Genomic DNA, 5,906 nt, shown 5'->3' on the forward strand with positions numbered 1-5,906 from the left:
CGAAATAATCAATAACAATAAATCAATAAAAAATGATATAAATTAATTAGTAATTAGAGAAATTCATATTTATATTTATAGAATATTTGATCAAACAAATATTGAGAAGAAAAATAAAATAAAATAAAGGAAATTTAAATAAGTATAAATAATATATAATTAAATAAGTATAAATTTAAGTATTGAGCAATAACAACATTTATTTCAATATTACATCTAACATAGAACCATCGAAACACGATTCTATTGTATCGAATACATCAAAGTGAAGTATGAAAACGATGTACATCTGAAATATAGAACATTTTATTGAATTCAAATGATGATATATTCATTTAAATTAATTACTGCATGACATGGAGTGAACACACTTAAGATGCTAATCATACATATTGTTGAACTCCGTACCATGATCAACAATAAAATCTTTTGTACTTTTAACGGTACAAAATACCACGTAGAAATATATTTGATAATAATAGTTAATGAAATAAATAAATAATGAAATATTTTTTATTTTTTTTATTAGCAATTAATATATAAAATTAATTTCATGAATAAAAAATTTAAACTTACAAGTCATAAAGCAATTTTTGATTGTTGTCTATAAGTATCTGACCACTATAGTTACATATAAACATGATTACCGTTTGAAAGACAAGAAATATAAGAAAGATCAAAATTTCTAATTGATTTTTAATAAGAATCGTATTTATTAGCTGTGAGATTATAAAAGTAATTGTATGATAAATAAGATGTACTCATTTTTTAATGAATTACATATTTATTTATTATAAATTTATAGCATCTTTTTTAATATTTCATAATAAATTCAAAAAATTCAAAAAAAAAAATTATGCAAGATTACTTTTACTTATAGAGGATCTCATTTTATGATCCATTCACGCAATTATCTTCCAAATTATGTATTATTACAAAAAAAAATATTTTATATAAATCTTGCTTCAAAGGATTATCTTCTGATGATAAAATTTGTTTAGATCGAGATATTTCTGAAGTCTGAAAACAATTTTTGTTTTTTTTTTTAAATAAAATTATGTGTTTTTATTTAGTCAAGATTGTAATCTATTTCAATATAAATTCATTGATCTAATCAGATAGATTTTTGAAAGTCATTGAAAATCACTTACAATTGTTTAAATTGTAATGAATAAATAAAATGTCTTATGTATGAGTACATTTTCTTCATTTTTGAATTAAGTCATTAATATATGATGAATAATAAGATTTATGAACGTAAATATTCTATTAGAGTTATTTTACAATATTTATTTATATTTTGATTGTTTTCTTTTTAAAGTTACATAAAGAAAAAATTCTAGTTCTTCTAAAAAAAATTGATCCTCCTGATTATATGAAAGTTATATATGCATATAGAACATCTGCCAAATTAATTATAATATTTTTAAGAAAGTAGTGTGATTATTTAGAAAGAGAATAAATCATTGTATCGATATGTATGACTATTTTTTTGAATATAGGATATAGAGAATAATTTCTAATTAATGAAAAGTTTTGAATGGCAATGAATAATCTTAAATCATGAATTTCAAAGATCATAATTAGGACAACGAATTCATCCTAGATTACATTCTTAAAAAAAATGTGTGTGTATATATATATAATTTTATTTAACGAAAAGTAAATTCAGTCATTTTGAAATTTTGAAAAAACCTCTATCTAAGCAAATTTAATCAAAAAATGTTTTTCTTGCAACAAAAGTTTCGTATAAAATATTCTTTTAAATAATAAACAATTTAAAAGATAATTTTTTGGACAGATTAAAATAAAATATCTTATACATTATCTGAAAATTTTGACAATTGCAAATTTACGTTTACTATTATATATGTAAAATAGTATATATGTGTAAAAAAAGGATACTTACTCGATGCAGATTTATTGTCACTGAAATCACGATTAGAATATTAGGTATCATAAATTGTATTCCTGAATTATTCATTGCATTGATAAGTCTTTGCCACATATTCGTGAATATATTATTATTATAACATTGTGAAATGAAGTTATAATGTAATCATATTTTAATTTACCAACTCGATAACTTGGTTATGAATATCCACTGCGCGATAAAGCTTCATGAGCTTCGAGTCAATTTGCTTCGATGAGAGATTAAATATAGTCAAATACGTATTAATTTTTTGTATTCGATAAATAAAAACACGAAACACTTATAGATAAACATTGCTTAAATTTATTAAAATTTTGAAATTTGTTTAAATTTATTCCATTTAATCCACGGCTTACAGAATGTTAATACATTCAATTGGTTAATTAAATTAAGTTTTAAGATATCTTTTCTAAATACGATAACATTTTCAAAATTAAACTTAATAACTTGATTTTTTTTTCTTTTTTTTGAAAAGTTAGACGGATTAATTTCATATGATATTTTTTTGTGAAAATCATTTTGATTTTATAACGAATTAATGAAAAATCTGGCGAATATAATAGCGCAAACATTATCTATTATCATATCGTGCCGCAATGACAGTGTTAAGATACAAGTTATGTAAACATCAATCAAAATTAGATATTAATTCGTTGAAAAACTAACTAGTTAAAAATCTCGAATAAAATTACTTAATAATTTTACTTAAATAATTATTTATTAAATACTTAAATAACATTTTTTTAACTATTATAATCTATCTGCTTTTCATATAATTTTCGTTTGTCGGTCGTTTGTCATTATAATTATGTGTAATTACTATTATGTTTTAAACAATAAATTATTGAAATAACATTATTCGTAACTTTAATTATTAAATTTTGTCTATCACCATGTAAACGATGAACGAATTACCGACACATGCTCGACACATGTTGTTTTCATTGTTTATTCAAATTCGGCACTACAATTTTGATATTATTGTCACAAATACGACAAATTTGTGATTAACACTTGTTTTTTTATTGATAACTCGTTAATGAAATCGAAATAAAAATTTATCAAAAAAAAAGTTGCTTGAATTCGTCTCACAATTTCCAATTAAATTTTGTCAATTTCTGAAATGTATATATCACGTTAATATATTATATATTAATATATATTATCTAATCTATATTAACTTATCTTGTATATTAATATCTTATATAAGTAATAAGGAAAATATAATATTTCATATAATATTGACATAAATTTATGAGGATTATGTAATCCCATTTGGCTAATTGTAATCTTATAAATATAATTTTATATTATATATAATATTATAATGTTATATAATTTATATTAAAAATGCAAATGCAGTTATTATTAATACTTTTTATATAATGAGCATCATATACGATATAACTTTACTCACCCAATAATTTTAAAAAACAAATTCGTATAGTAATTATAAAGTCCAATCATCAATTCCATACATATTATAGATAATAATGAAATTATTGCAAGAAATATATAATTCAAGCATATCAATAAAGATAATTCGATTGTCAGAAAATTATAAAGTAATGAGTAATTCATATACGAGATTCGTTCAAAGAATTTATAAAATCCAATATTATAGGATACAATAGTAATATATTGAATACAATAACTGCATAAGTTATCCCTAAAATTTGAAATAATCATTCAATAATTTAATTGATATGTAAATTCGAATACTACACTTGTATTATTATTGAAATATTATTCTTGTTAAAAAAAAATATTTTTTAATATTTTTGTTACAAAAATATTATGAATAAAGAAATTAAAATATATCATAACTATTTAAATATATTTAAATATATATATATTAGATGTTAAATAAATTTTCCTCTTTTTTTCTACGATTAAATATACTTCTGATTGAATTCAAATTACTTCCCGTTTGTGATATCATCTCAAAAAGCGTTCTTTTTTTTTTTCTCTTCTGTTTTTAAGAAGAGTGATGAGCTAAGTTCTTAATTTCCAGTCTTACGCAATAATTTTAAATAATATGGTGTGCGTCAACACTTGCATTCCAATTTAGAAAACCAACTATTGAAGCTGAAATGTGCTTCAGAGAAAACACTGCTATCTTATAGAACATGTAAAAAATAGTACCAAAGATTTAAAATCGAAAATTTTAATTTGGAAGACGATGATAATTCAGGTACACCGAGAAATTTTGATAACGGTGAGTTAGAGGAATTGTTCAACAAAAATCCGACCCAGACGCAAGAAGAATTGACAGAAAGACAGAATGACCAAACAAGTAGTATCTATCCGACTGAAACAATTGGATAATTTTGTATCTGATTTATGTAATAATAAAAATCTTGAATTTGGAAAAAAAGAGGAAAGAACTTATTTACACATCTAATATATTGTATAAAAAATATATACAATAAAAATTTACAAATTATAAATAATAAATTTACAAATATTTTCTAATACGAAAATAACAATGGTAATGTTAAAAGTTGATATTACAAAAAAATTTATTCAAATTACATATTGCTTACAAAAAAAAAATGTCGATCATATGACAAGAATCATCGATATATTTCGTTCGTATCTGTGTTTCTATTGAATCTTGCACTATATTTTTCTCCATTCGCATATAATGAAATAGAACTTTATTTATGTGGAAGTAAAATATATGTGTAAAAATATTTTTCCGTGAAGATAATAATTCTAATTTTTACTCACTGTAGGAAAAAATATTATAAAATATATATATTATAACAAAATTACCATAAGTGAGCAGATTGTAAACAATATTAAAGTACAGTTTTGTAACGTAATTTCAGATCTTAGAAGTAACACAATCTAAAAAAAATATTCTATTTGTTAACTAGGATATACTTAAGTGCTAGTTTGTTGACAATAATATAGTACTTTAATCGTGTTTTTAAATATATTTTCGATATCATCTAATCAGTATTTCAAAATATATATAATGATATTATTTATTTTAAAATAAATAAAAAACACAAGTTGAAGCAAAAAAAATAATGTAAATAAAAATAAAAATTGATTTTAATATATATGTTTTTCTTATATACATATATAATCTAACTGAAAAATCATATATAAAAAAAAAAAAAAAAAAAAAAAGAAATAGAACAAAATTTTGTTTTTAGAAGCAATGTTTTCAAGAAAATTAAATTTAAAAGTTTTTTAAATCATTCTCAAATACTTTAATTTTTTAATATGTATTTTTTTATAAATGAAATTGGCTAACTTTCAATTAGATACAAATAAATTATTAAAGAAGATTATATACATGAAAATGTGCAAAAGATGTAAGATAAAAATTTATCATACTATATATAATATATAATATAATTTAAGATCATAACATACGTATCTATGTATTATTATTTTGTATAAAATTAAAATAAATATTTCATATTACTATATCATATATATATTTTATATATCATACATTTTATTTATATATCATATATTTCATATAGATATTATTATTTCAAAGAAAAGAATATTATGTTAAATAAATATCTTATAAAATATGTAAGTACAAATATAATGAAATTACAAAGAAAAATCAATTTTTATCTGAAATATTATTTGATCAAGAAAGAATATCAATAACCATAGTCTCTACTAAATCCACACATAAATCGAGTTATTATATGGCCATAGTCCTATGATTTTCATGATAATACGATAGGAATGATAGGATTGATATTTGTCAAACATATCTATCTTCTTTAGATTCTAAGATATCGTATAGGAATCGAAGAATTATTCGTTTACATTTCGGTTTCATATATTATTTAGAGTATTTTTCTTCTTGTATTTTCATAGTCATTTATCTATGGTATAACAATCTACTATATAATAATTGCGGTAAATTACAATCGATCGATTTTGTTCATACTTTCTGCAAAAAATTTCCATAATAGATATTTGATTACGAGAAAAT

At 20.8% G+C, this 5,906-nt stretch overlaps 1 pseudogene; it reads right to left on the bottom strand.

Annotated features, from left to right (window-relative positions):
• Positions 1 to 315: 315 nt before the first annotated feature.
• LOC102678189 lies at positions 316 to 3,875 on the bottom strand (annotated as a pseudogene).
• Between the last annotated feature and the right edge of the window lie 2,031 nt (positions 3,876 to 5,906).

This window comes from Apis dorsata, unplaced genomic scaffold (genome assembly GCF_000469605.1).
Source record: "Apis dorsata unplaced genomic scaffold, Apis dorsata 1.3 scaffold_1259, whole genome shotgun sequence".
In the NCBI taxonomy this organism is placed as follows: domain Eukaryota; kingdom Metazoa; phylum Arthropoda; class Insecta; order Hymenoptera; family Apidae; genus Apis; species Apis dorsata.